The sequence below is a fragment of the Bos grunniens genome, chromosome 12, assembly GCF_055505025.1.
Source record: "Bos grunniens cultivar Pamir isolate PY7600 chromosome 12, Bosgru_T2T1.0, whole genome shotgun sequence".
NCBI classification, from domain to species: domain Eukaryota; kingdom Metazoa; phylum Chordata; class Mammalia; order Artiodactyla; family Bovidae; genus Bos; species Bos grunniens.
Window position 1 is genome coordinate 3,335,408 of NC_141176.1, and position 13,610 is coordinate 3,349,017.

Genomic DNA, 13,610 nt, shown 5'->3' on the forward strand with positions numbered 1-13,610 from the left:
TACTGAAGATCCCAAGGTAGGGGGGCTTCAGATAAGTCTCGACCTGCAGGTTCAGTACAGTCATCAGGAGTCTGGATTCTTTCTCTCACTGCAATCTGTGTGCCATGTGTCAGTTTTATTCCAAGCCTGTCTTCCCTCCTGGCCACAGTGTGCCCTTTACAGATGCCTCAGCATTATCAATAATGCTTTTGGACCTCATTCTGTTTGGAAAATCTCTAGAACTATCTCCAAATGGAGACTAGGGGCTGATGGGAAATGAAGAAGCTATGCTAACGAAGCAGTCACACATTTACACTAAAGTATTTTGTTGTTTTGAAGTACAGATTACCGTTGACCCTTGAGGACTCCCCTGGTGGCTCAGCTGGTAAAGAATCTGCCTGCCATGCAAGAGACATGGGTTTGATCCCTGGGTTGGGAAGATCCTCTGGAGAAGGGCATGGCAATCCAGTCCAGTATTTTTGCCTGGAGAACTCCATGGACAGAGGAGCCTGGAGGGCTACAGTCCATTTGGTCACAAAGAGTTGGACCCAACTCAGCAACTAACACTTTCTTGAGTAACATGGTTTGAACATGTGTGAGTTCACTTATATGTGGCTTTTTTTTTTCTCAGTTATAAATAGTACACTACTGTACAATCCTCAGTACTACACGATCCTCAGGAAAACACTAAAAGTCATTGAATGAGTTAGTACATAAATAGGTATCATTTAAAAAATATATTTATTTATTTATTTGGTTGAGTGGGTTCTCAGTTGTGGCATACAGGCTTAGTTGCCCCAGGACATGTGGGATCTCAGTTCCTTGACAAGGGATTGAACCCATGTCCCTTGCATAGCAATGCAGATTCTTAACCACTGGACCATCAGGGAAGTCCCAAATAGTTATCATTTGTGAGTGTAGGGTAAAAAAATGGATTTAACTGTCATAAAAATTTACCTACCCATTTTTAAGAGATAGTTATTTCCCTTACTTTGCAGCTGAGGAAACTGAAGCTCAGAGAGGCTGGATCATTTCCTTTGGGTCACACAGCTAGACAGTGACAGAATCGGGTGCTTCTCTCTTCCGCTTGCTTTCTCTCTCAAGTCGGAGTTGTTCAGTTCTGATAAATGGTAGACATAAAGTTTCAGCATCGAGCATGATGTCTTGCTGCATTGCTTTAACTGCCTAATGGAAAAATGAACTGCTCAATCTACCTCACGAGTTTCCAGGATTAAGAGATAATGTCTGTGACTGTGCTCTCAAACACAGAGGTATGTAACACCATGTAAATATAAGATATTATTTTATAATTTTCTCTGTATTAATAGCTTCAGCTTCATAATTAGCTTAGGATGAATGCTTTAAGGAAGTTTAATATTTTTATAGGTTTGAAATGCATTTGTAGAGCAGGGCTGTAGCCCCAAAGGGAAGGGAGGCAGCCTAATTTTATGGCCAGTGTACAGGGCCGAGACCAAGGAGCCTTGCAAGGCATCTTCATTTTACTCTTAGTTCTCATTAGCTGAATTCAAATTCCAGTGGTGAAAGTACACAATTCTTCAGCTGCATAGAGACTGCCTCTGTAAAAGGAAAAAACAAATCTATAAATGTAATCATCTCTCCCTTGTCAGCTAATGTAACACAGTAGTAACTCTAAAATGGTTTTCTTTAGGTGCTTTTGTGGGATTTATTCCTCCTGGGATAGATTGGGATATGAGCAACATTTTGTTTCAATAGAGACCTTCTGGAGCTTTTAACCAGTTACAAAGGGTGTCTCTCTAAGCCTGGACACAGTCCTGCAATAGAAATAACACAGGCTTTTAAGTCTTGAAAGAAACGAAAAGAGAAGACCAGTTGCAAATTGTCATTTCATCATCTTGTGGGGCAAATATTATATATCTGGGAAAAAGATTTTTTAAAAGTATGTAATTTAGGAGTGTCTAAAGGTGTTTTGGAAAATCCCATGGACGGAGGAGCCTGTTAAGCTGCAATCCATGGGGTCGCTAAGAGTCGGACACGACTGAGTGACTTCACTTTCACTTTTCACTTTCATGCATTGGAGAAAGAAATGGCAACCCACTCCAGTGTTCTTGCCTGGAGAATCCCAGGGACGGGGGAGCCTGGTGGGCTTCCATCTATGGGGTTGCACAGAGTCGGACACGACTGAAGTGACTTAGCATAGCATAGCATAGCAAAGGTGTTTTGTTAGGTCAGCTGTGTACCGGGAATTTAAAAGGAACGGCCTATAGACCTTTAAATGCTTCCCAGATACGGCAAGCTTAATCTATTGCAAATTATACTTCCCACTCCTTGACCTGGGAGAAAGGCTTTCTGTCTTGCTTTCAGTATTTAAAATCTGAAATAATATAGACCCAGCTACCTAGGGGTCTGCTTCTTGGCCTGGTGCTTTGTCAGCCCAATTGAGATGGGCAGGCTGGAAAGCAGCAAGTTCCCCAGCATAACTCATGGGAGCGAGAGGCAGCGTTTTCTGCGTTTTTTCCAGAGGCTGGCTGGAGATATACTTGCCTTGAGTTTCCGCCAAGACACATCACTAAATAAGAGGGAGGTAAAATAAGGATAAGATTTAACTGCTTCTTTCCAGGGAAGCTTGGAGAAAGTCTTACTTCCTTTTTTAAAGTTGGAGGCAATTTTATTTGTTTGGGCAAATCTTATGGGAAATGAATAAGTATCAAATGACATGCTTCAGTAGGCTGAAAATAGATCCCAGTACACGATTTCTTTTTTATTTATCAGCCATATGTATTTATTCCAGGTTTCCTTTTCACAGCCTCCCAGATTGGGAGAATCAGAGATAGTAATAGCTGGCAGGCACAGATCTTTTTTAGTTTGTTTGTTTGGGAGGTTACCTCCCAAATTTTTATTTTGAAAAATTTCAAACCTGCAGAATAGCTGAAAGCATAATGTGAACATTTTGCACATTTGCTTTCCCTCTCTCTTTTTTTTGGCCTAAAGTTGAAAAGTTAGGTTCATGTAGAATCATGAGAGTTCATCTCTAACTACTTTAGCATATATTTTCTTAGAACAAAAACACCCTATCATGGTCATATCCAAGAAATTTAGCATTGGTATGATGGTATATTGTAACATACAGTCCATAGGCAAATTTCCGCCAATTGTCCCAATAATGTCCTTTATGGCTATTTTTTGTTGTTGAATTCAAAGTCCAAAAAAGGATCCCATATTATATTTCATTATCTTGTCTCTTTGGTCTCCATTCACTTAGTACAGTTCCCCTTGCCTAATTTGTTAATTGTGCTATCAATATTTTTTGAAGATTCTAAGACAGATGCCCAGTAGAAAGTCCCACAATTTGGATGTACCTGATAAAGCCCCACCAACAGTACTGTGTATGTGTGTATGTATATACACACATGTATATGTATGTATATATGTGTGCATACTCAGTAATTAAGCATGTCTGACTTTTTGTGACCCCATGGACTGTAGCCCACCAGGCTTCTCCATGGGATTTCCCAGGCAAGAATACTAGAGTGGATTGCCAGATATGGGCTTCCCTGGTAGCTCAGCTGGTAAAGAATCTGCCTGCAATGCAGGAAACCCTGGTTCCATTCTTGGCTGGGAAGATCCCCTGGAGAAAGGATAGGCTACCCACTCCAGTTTTCGTGGGCTTCCCTGGTGGCTTAGCTGGTAAAAATATGCCTGCAATTCAGGAGACCTGGGTTTGATCCCTGAGTTGGGAAGATGTCCTGGAGGAGGGAATGGCAATCCACTCCAGTATTCTCGCCTGGATATTCCCATTAACAGAGAAACCTCGTGGGCTATTGTCCGTAGGGTTGCAAAGCGTTGGACATGACTGAGTGACTAAGCACACAGCGCACGTAGCACATATGTGTGAGTATATACGAGTGTCTCTATATGTGTGTGTATGCTGTACTATGCTGTGTTTAGTTGCTCAGTCGTGTCCGACTCTTTGTGACCCCATGGGCTGTAGCCAGCCAGACTCCTCTGACCACGGGGATTCTCCAGGCAAGAATACTGAGTGGGTTGCCATGCCCTCCTCTAGGTAATCTTCCCAACCCAGGGATCAAACTGAGGTCTTCCATATTGCAGGCAGATTCTTTACCATCTGAGCCACCAGGGAAACCCATGTGTGTGTGTAGATACATATATTTCTGGTTTTCTGTCTTATGGTAAAGGTTTTATATATATAATATCCTTTTCCTCTGCTTTTTCATTTAATATATCATAGAAATCTCTCCATATTAGTTCGTAGATGTACTTCTTACTCTGTTCACAACTGCATGGTGTCTGTTGTGTTAGTCAGCCTTCTCTGGTGGCACATTTAAATTTTTTCAACACTTTGCTATCAAAGCCTTGACAAGTAACCTGGTGCTTACTTGTACTCTACTTGTAGAGCTGTACTTATAGGCGTAACAGTGTACTAAAAGGTAAAATACACATGAGGTTTTGTTACATATTGCAAATTCCTCTCCATATGGTTGTATCATTCTGCACCTCTGTAGTGTGTGAGCATGTGTGACATAGATATTAACACTTGCTTTATCTTACGGAATCCTAACAACAATATTTTCAGGAAGATTATTTTATTCCCCTCATTTTATGCTTAGGAGAGTAAGGCTCAGAGATCATCACAAATGCCTCCAGGTTCACATGGCTAGCAAGTGGCACAGCCAGGATTTGAACCCAGACTCAAGCAACTGACCACTTCACTCTATGCTTTGCCTGCATTAAGTGGCATGAATCATGTTTTGGTGTCCTGATAAAATTCAGAAGAAACCATTTATTTCTAGAAATGAAGTTCCCGAAAATATCAAGGAAAACTAGAGAGTCAAGGGAATTTACCATCTCAAGGAATGTTGGAGAAGTAAGAGAACAGTCCTCATGCTCAGCCTGTTTCTTAAGGAGGTGAGTGTTCAATCAGTTCCTAGGTTGAAGCCAAAAATTCTGATCTAGTGAGTGAAGCTTAAAGAAAAGAAGCTTTAGAAAGGCCTTTTTGTGGAAACAAGGCAAGAGGGTACAGGGAACCACATGTAGTTCTGAGACAGAAGGTGTTGGTGGGAGGAAGACAAGCATTAAGGCCACAGATAAACGTTTCAAAATTTTAGGCAGGTTCTCCCAGCAGAGAGTGGGAGAACAAATCAGGAATCTGGAAAGAATCCAAGGACCAGACTTGGATGGTCAGAAAGGATGAAAAGGCACAAGCTAATAATAATAGTGAGGTCAACCGGGGACTCAGCCTACGGAAGGCAGCAGCAAGGATATCCCTGATGTCAGATGCAGATAACGTCAGGACCCAAGGCAATGGAGCCCAGAGCAGCTGGGATTTTAGAGACAGCCTCTCCAAGGACGTAACACTTGAGGTAAGAGGTGACAAAAGAGAAGGAACTGGCCATGCAAAGACTTGGAGGAACAGCCTTATTGTCAGTGAAAGTGAAAGTCACTCAGTCGTGTCCGACTTTTTATGACTCTGTGAACTATATAGTCCATGGAATTCTCCAGGCCAGAACACTGGAGTGGGTAGCCTTTTTCCCTTCTCCAGGGGATCTTCCCAACTCATGGATCGAACCCAGGTCTTCTGCATTGCAGGCAGATTCTTAACCAGCTGAGCCACAAGGGAAGCCCAAGAATACTTGGGTGGGTAGCCTATCCCTTCTCCAATAGCTCTTCCTGACCCAGGAATTGAACCAGGGTCTCCTGCATGGCAGGTGGATTCTTTACCAACTGAGCTATCAGGGAAGGGAAGCCATCAGGGAAGCTATAGTTCCCCTTATCGGTAGAGGGAATAGCATGTAAAATGAAGACTGGTATGGCTGGGATATATTATTGATGAACAAGGGAGTAGTAATTGATGAGTAATTGACAGATCAGGCAGGGCCTTGACGATAAGGGTAAAAGAGTTTGTATTTTATCTTAATTACATCTTGATATTCTTGGGGGAGGCATGTTCCAGAGGACTTCTGAAATGAGTGGCATTTTAGTCATCTGAGAATGTATTTAAATTCAGTTATACAATATATGATATGTTCCAAGGAAATATAAATAGAAGTAATTATTACTGATTGTTAAGAATTTATTTATTTTTAAGTAAGAGTAATTCTTCTTTAAGAAACATGTAAAATGAAGCTGAACCTGAAGTTTGGCCAGCAGTGTGGGCTAAAGGACATTTACAAAAATAAATACATTGCTACTTACATGTACCACCTCCAGATAAGTCATCAACAGCAGTATATTCTTCACGTTCAAGTATGAATAAACTGCATTTCAGTAATACATGTGTAGTAAACATATTTTATTTCACAGAAAGAAGTAGAAATTTTAAAGTATCTTGTGTGTGGCACATGTGAAGCTTACAATGTGGGCCACTGATTTAAATAGGCAGTACCGCCCACCTCCACCCTGCTCATCAGATCTTCATTTTTTGGTGAAATCAGGTTAACAGAAGCTTTCCTTTGATTATAACCCTCATTTTGCACTCAGTATTTATATAGATTCCCGAAATCAGAGGAGTTTGTAATATTAAGTAAGAAATCAAGCTAAGAACATAAATCCTTGAGAAATAAAGAGAGTGAAAAAGTTGAAATATGCCATATCCTAATCATGAAACAGCTAAAATAGAGTAAATGGCAAGACTGTAACTGAGAAAAAATGTTGAAATGAATGATGGCTAATGTATTTAAAGTCATGACAGGCACATCAAAAATAAGGATAATTTAGTAAAAGTCAACTTCTAAGGAAAAACCCAAACATAATATTTAACATTAAAGCAAAATTATAATTAGCTAAGTAAAAATTCAGTAGGAACACTAAAAATGTGTGAATACATTTTACATGTCCTTCCTTAGGCTGATCTTTAAGACATGTCAATTGTCCAGGTATCTTTAAATATCTAGGTGTTTGATATCATGTAGAACAGAAATGCAGACATTTGACTGAATTTCCTAGTTTTAGCTGGCTACTTAGCATCATATAGATATAGCTTGAACAACATCTTTAGACTTATGAATTAGGCACAGATAATATTTCTTGTAGGTAACATATAATGCAATAAAACCTAAAAAGTGACCATTCATCAGTTCAAGATTGTAGCTTATTATGTAAGATGACCGTCATATATATATTTAATAAGTATTTTTTAAAAAGTCATTTTATACTAATTTATCTGATAGATATGTTTAGCTAATGAAAATGCCCACTGAGATAGGCAAAATATTCAAGTTCTTTTAATGTAGGTAAAGAACTTCATTTACTGTACACAAATGGCCTTCTATAAAGGGGCATAACAGCCTTCCCAGTGTCAGGGAAAGATTTCCTGGGCCACCAATACTCCTGAAGATGTGCTTTGGCCCCTAAGAGCATGTGACTGAGATCCGAAGAACTTCAGGCTCTTCCAAGAGGCTTGCACCATTTCTGGAGGGATTCCCTCTTGGACTTTATGGAGATTCTATGGAGACTTTCGGAGAAGGCAATGGCAAGCCACTCCAGTACTCTTTCCTAGAAAATCCCATGGACGTAGGCTGCAGTCCATGGGGTCACTACCAGTTGGACATGACTGAGCGACTTCACTTTTCACTTTCACCTATTGGAGAAGCAAATGGCAACCCACTCCAGTGTTCTTGCCTGGAAAATCCCAGAGATGGGGGAACCTGGTAGGCTGCCATCTATGTGGTCACACAGAGTCAGGCACGACTGAAGCGACTTAGCAATAGCAGCAGCGTGGAGACTTTATCACATTCTGTGGAAGGACTGATGTTGAAGCTGAAATTCCAATACTTTGGCCACAATGCAAAGAGCTGACTCATTTGAAAAGACCCTGATGTTGGGAAAGATTGAAGGCAGGAGGAGAAGGGGATGACAGAGGATGAGATGGTTGGGAGGCATCACCAACTCAGTGGACATGAGTTTGAGTAGGATCCAGGAGTTGGTGATGGACATGGAGGACTGGCGTGCTGCAGTCCATGGGGTCGCAAAGAGTCGGACAAGGCTGAGTGACTGAACTGAACTGTGGAGACTTGGCATCCTGTCTGCCCTCTCCCCCGTACACCACATTCCAGAGTGTTGGCTTTGAGACTGGCTGGATCTGTGCCCACTTCCTGGGCACCCTATTCCCCCAGTGGGAATATCTATAGACTGTGACTAGTTCTTTCTTTTAAAAATGATCAGACCTACAATCTGGAAACGTCAGTTCAAGACTAGAAACTGTAGTCAGTCTAATTTGTTGGAGCATTCTAATGATACCCAGGGTCTAATTTAGGAGTTTACTCTTGATCTGCAAGGCAATAGGGAGTCATCATACATACCTGCTTGAGGAAGGGAGTGCCAAGATGAAAATGATGTTTGGGGAAAACACTGGTGACATCTTTGGAGTGACCTGGAGATAGAGAAATGGAAGAGAGGCAGAATAAAAACATGATACATATGAATTTGTCCATCTCTGTCTACTAATTTTGGTTTTAGCAGTCAGCTATGTTATTAGTCTGAGTCAAGAACCTTTTACAGGTGATCTCAGTGGGAGACTATGAATGGCAGACTATAAATAAGTGACTGGCAGCCTGGTAAAGCACACACGCCTTGTCTAAGGGACCAGTGGACCTGAATGGAAGATTAGAAGGGGTGGTAAGTGTTACCTTGAGGGAGGTGTGGTTCGCCCGAACAGTCACTGAGATCAAAGTTACTTGAGAAACACTTCCACTGAACAGGTTGGTGTGGAACTAAGCTTATGGCTCAAGATTACTCCCAGAAGGGACCTTAGGATGGAGTCTAAAGGGAACTCTAAGAAGGATGCACAACCCATGTTTACTACTCTGAGTCCACACAGGAGGTAAAAAATGCAACCACTATTTTAATAAAAAGAATTTAAAGAATTGTTCAACACCTATTGTTAATAGGTACTACTGAAATCAAAAGGCCCAGAGGGAGCAGTAAGTGCAACTCCAGACTGCAGGAGGAGGGAGGAGGTTGGGATTACTAACATTGAATGGCTTGGAGAGGGGGTCTGTATAGCTGCCCCTGAGTCATGTGTTGAGGCTGGTCCTTTGAGGGTTGCACAGTGGAATCAACAGCTCTACTGGAACCAACCGTCAGGGTGAAGAAGGGCTGTTAGAGTGAGATGGCAGAGAAAAGTAACGTGACAACAGAAAATCAGAATGGAAGCAGGATGCAAACAGGAAGGAACAACTTCCCTCTAGCATCCCCTTGTGGGAGAGCATAACGTGGAGCTGCTGGCAAAGGAGGAGAAAAGGTCTTCAAGTCTCAGCCCTGGTGATGCCAAACAGAGTACACAAGGTCGGGTTTGATGCTGAGAGACAACAGGAAATTACAACAATTTCCTGTAATAACTAGGAAATTGGGTCATCGATACTGATTGGTGGAATGGGTGTCACGAGTAGAGTGGTCAGTAGACACGGGTCACGGATGTTCTTTGACAGAACATGATTGAGACACATGATGAGCTTGAGGCCTCTTCCAAAAAGACCTACTTATCTTGAGATTATGAAAAGCTAATGGTGAATAATAAAAATCCCATCAATAGCATCATTGCAGGAGTACCTTTTATGTGCTAGGCTAAGCTGTGGATATAATCTCATTTACTCTTCACAACCATATTATCCCCATTTTGCAGATGAGGAGAGAAGAGACAGGAAGGAAATCTAGCACATTATGATTGGAACCCGAGTCTGTCTGATTCTGAATTACCTAGGTGTTCTAAATTATCTAGTAGTTACCTATGTGGTAATTACTACTTGAGTAATCTGCAGCTTTATCAACTCTCTTAAAAATAGCAATCAGTGATAGCTTTAGTAAATTTCAGCTATCTGGGGAGAGTATGTAAAAGAACATGGGGAAATTGAAAACTTGTGTTGGAAATGGGGGAACTCATTCAAAAAACATCTCCTCTAGTGTGTGGACTTTGTGAGGGCTCCACAGGTATTATTCAAAAAAAACGAACCAATGCTCTTTTCCTATGTATATTTTTGCCTGGATCACTTTTCCCTTGTTGGTTTGTTTGGGCATGTTGTAAGCTTTTCTAAAGAGTTTAGTGATCTTTGGTTGATCATTCATGCTTTGGTATGAGGCACTGAAAACTGACAAAACCTGCATACTGTTGGTAGAGCTTCTAGACTAGAGTCTTCTAGTGGTTAACTGATATTTTGGGGCGGAACCAGCTAATGAAGAATCTGCCTGCAATGTGGGAGACCTGGGTTTGATCCCTGGGTTGGCAAGATCTTCTGGAGAAGGGAAAGGCTACCCACTCCAGTATTCTGGCCATGGGGTTGCAAAGAGTTGGACACGACTGACAGACTTTTGCTTTCACTTGTTTCACTTTCTCCAAGTATTGGTAACTATAGGTATTTTCTCTGTCTACCAAAGTAGAAAAATTTTCAAATTTACAGAAAAAAATTTTAAGAATAGTGAATATATATAATTTTTTCTCTATCATTTATGAGTAAGTGGTCTACATGATACTTCTGCGTGTATTTCCTATATATAAGGATGTTTCCTTATAAAATCAAATCATAGCCACCAAAATCAGAAAATTAACATTGCTAGCACTTAACTTTCAGACCCCATTTAAGTTTTCCCATAATGTCCATTGTGGAAAGAATCTAGGCTAGACTACTATGTTGATTTTGTATCTCTTAGTCTCCTTCAGTTTAGGAAAGTTCTTCAGTTCTTCCTCAACTTTTATTGGCCTTAACATTTGTGAATGTCAGATATTTTGTGCAATGTCCTTCTGTTCTGTGTTTTACTGATATTTCCTTCTGATTATTTTCGTGTTATGTGATGTGTCTTCAGCAGGAATATCACAGCAGTAAATTTCTTATGCAACCTATCACAGGGTGGTGCCTAATTTTGACTTGTTCTGTTATTAGTGATATTAAATTTGAACACTTGAGTTAGGTGGTGTTTGCCAGGATTCTCCACAGTAATGTTACTTCTTTCCTTTTGTAATTAAGAAGTGTTTTGTGTGGGAGATGCTTCAAGCTTTTGTAAATATCCTGTTTTTCATCAAATTTAATTCATTAGTTGAGATCAGCATGAACTCACAGATTTGTATTTTCTTCAATGGTTATAATTAGTTGTGATATTATTTTCTATTGATGCTCAAAATGCCCTGGACTTGACCAGTAAGAGCTAAGATGACCACTGTATAGTTCTGATGCAGCCCCATCATTCCTGGAGGACTTCTTTTTCTCCAGCCACAAGATCATTGAGAAGCCAGGATATGATTTAATAGTCTCTTTTAGTAGAAAATACTATTTAGAAACCCTGATCTCTATGGTATATATGCAGCACTTAGGTTCAAACATGCACTCCAGTCCATCTTCCTGACTTCCAGCTCTCCTCGTCCTGCCTAGTTCTCATACCCTTGGGCTGCCTTCCCTCTTTCCCCAGAAATGTAAAGCTATGTATCTGGTTTGGCCCCAGCTACTATTTGAGGTCAGTTTTTCAAGAAAGGAAGAGAAGAGGGAGAATTAAGATCCATATACTAAATGACTTTCTCAGAAAACTGGAGCAACTTCTAGAAGTTGGAGTGAGAAGGCAGAGCCACATGGTTGAGCCTCACTACAGTCTCAAGAATGCACACATACACGTGAGTAATATAAGTACATGCAAGTACTGTATAGCCTCTAAACCAAGTCAGTTATAATACTTTGCTAGGTCCTCAACCAAGAAGCAGGGCTTCCCTTGTAGCTCAGTCAGTAAAGAGTCAGCCTGTAATGCAGGGGACCTGGGTTTGATTGATCACTGAAGAAGGCTTTCTTATCTCTTCTTGCTAATCTTTGGAACTCTGCATTCAGATGTTTATATCTTTCCTTTTCTCCTTTGCTTTTTGCTTCTCTTCACAGCTATTTGTAAGGCCTCCCCAGACAGCCATTTTGCTTTTTTGCATTTCTTTTCCATGGGGATGGTCTTGAACCCTGTCTCCTGTACAATGTCACGAACCTCATTCCATAGCTCATCAGGCACTCTATCTATCAGATCTAGGCCCTTAAATCTATTTCTCACTTCCACTGTATAATCATAAGGGATTTGATTTAGGTCATACCTGAATGGTCTAGTGGTTTTCCCTACTTTCTTCAATTTCAGTCTGAATTTGGCAATAAGGAGTTCATGGTCTGAGCCACAGTCAGCTCCTGGTCTTGTTTTTGCTGACTGTATAGAGCTTCTACATCTTTGGCTGCAAAGAACATAATCAATCTGATTTCGGTGTTGACCATCTGGTGATGTCCATGTATAGAGTCTTCTCTTGTGTTGTTGGAAGAGGGTGTTTGTTATGACCAGTGCAATTTCTTGGCAAAACTCTATTAGTCTTTGCCCTGCTTCATTCCGTATTCCAAGGCCAAATTTGCCTGTTTCTTCAGGTGTTTCTTGACTTCCTACTTTTGCATTCCAGTCCCCTATAATGAAAAGGACATCTTTTTTGGGTGTTAGTTCTCAAAGGTCTTGTAGGTCTTCATAGAACCATTCAACTTCAGCTTCCTCAGCATTACTGGTTGGGGCATAGACTTGGATTACTGTGATATTGAATGGTTTGCCTTGGAAATGAACACAGATTATTCTGTCGTTTTTGAGATTGCATCCAAGTACTGCATTTCGGACTCTTTTGTTGACCATGATGGCTACTCCATTTCTTCTGAGGGATTCCTGCCTGCAGTAGTAGATATAATGGTCATCTGAGTTAAATTCACCCATTCCAGTCCATTTCAGTTTGCTGATTCCTAGAATGTTGACATTCACTCTTGCCATCTCTTGTTTGACCACTTCCAATTTGCCTTGATTCATGGACCTGACATTCCAGGTTCCTATGCAATATTGCTCTTTACAGCATCGGACCTTGCTTCTATCACCAGTCACATCCACAGCTGGGTATTCTTTTTGCTTTGGCTCCATCCCTTCATTCTTTCTGGAGTTATTTCTCCCCTGATCTCCAGTAGCATATTGGGCACCTACTGACCTGGGGAGTTTCTCCTTCAGTATCCTATCATTTTGCCTTTTTGAACTGTTCATGGGGTTCACAAGGCAAGAATACTGAAGTCGTTTGCCATTCTCTTCTCCAGTTGACCACATTCTGTCAGATCTCTCCACCATGACCTGCCCATCTTGGGTTGCCCCAAGGGCATGGCTTAGTTTCATTGAGTTAGACAAGGCTGTGGTCCTAGTGTGATTAGATTGACTAGTTTTCTGTGAGTATGGTTTCAGTGTGTCTGCTCTCTGATGCCCTCTTGCAATACCTACTGTCTTATTTGGGTTTCTCTTACCTTGGGTGTGGGGTATATCACTCATCTCACATGCTAGTAAAGTAAAGCTTAAAATTCTCCAAGCCAGGCTTCAGCAATATGTGAACCGTGAACATCCTGATGTTCAAGCTGGTTTTAGAAAAGGCAGAGGAACCAGAGATCAAATTGCCAACATCCGCTGGATCATGGAAAAAGCAAGAGAGTTCCAGAAAAACATCTATTTCTGCTTTATTGTCTACACCAAAGCCTTTGACTGTGTGGATGACAATAAACTGTGGAAAATTCTTCAAGAGATGGGAATACCAGACCACCTGACCTGTCTCTTGAGAAATTTGTATGCAGGTCAGGAAGCAACAGTTAGAACTGGACATGGAACAACAGACTGGTTCC

At 41.0% G+C, this 13,610-nt stretch overlaps 1 long non-coding RNA gene across 1 annotated transcript in view; it reads right to left on the reverse strand.

Moving 5' to 3' along the window:
* Positions 1 to 701: 701 nt before the first annotated feature.
* The window catches only part of LOC147361334 (uncharacterized), a 38,282-nt gene continuing 25,373 nt past the window's right edge, over positions 702 to 13,610 (reverse strand). The window contains exons 3-4 of the long non-coding RNA XR_015137575.1: positions 8,277 to 8,347; positions 702 to 1,556 (exon numbers count right to left, since the gene is read on the reverse strand). This is a non-coding gene — a long non-coding RNA (uncharacterized LOC147361334). The remainder of the gene's footprint in view (positions 1,557 to 8,276; positions 8,348 to 13,610) is intronic.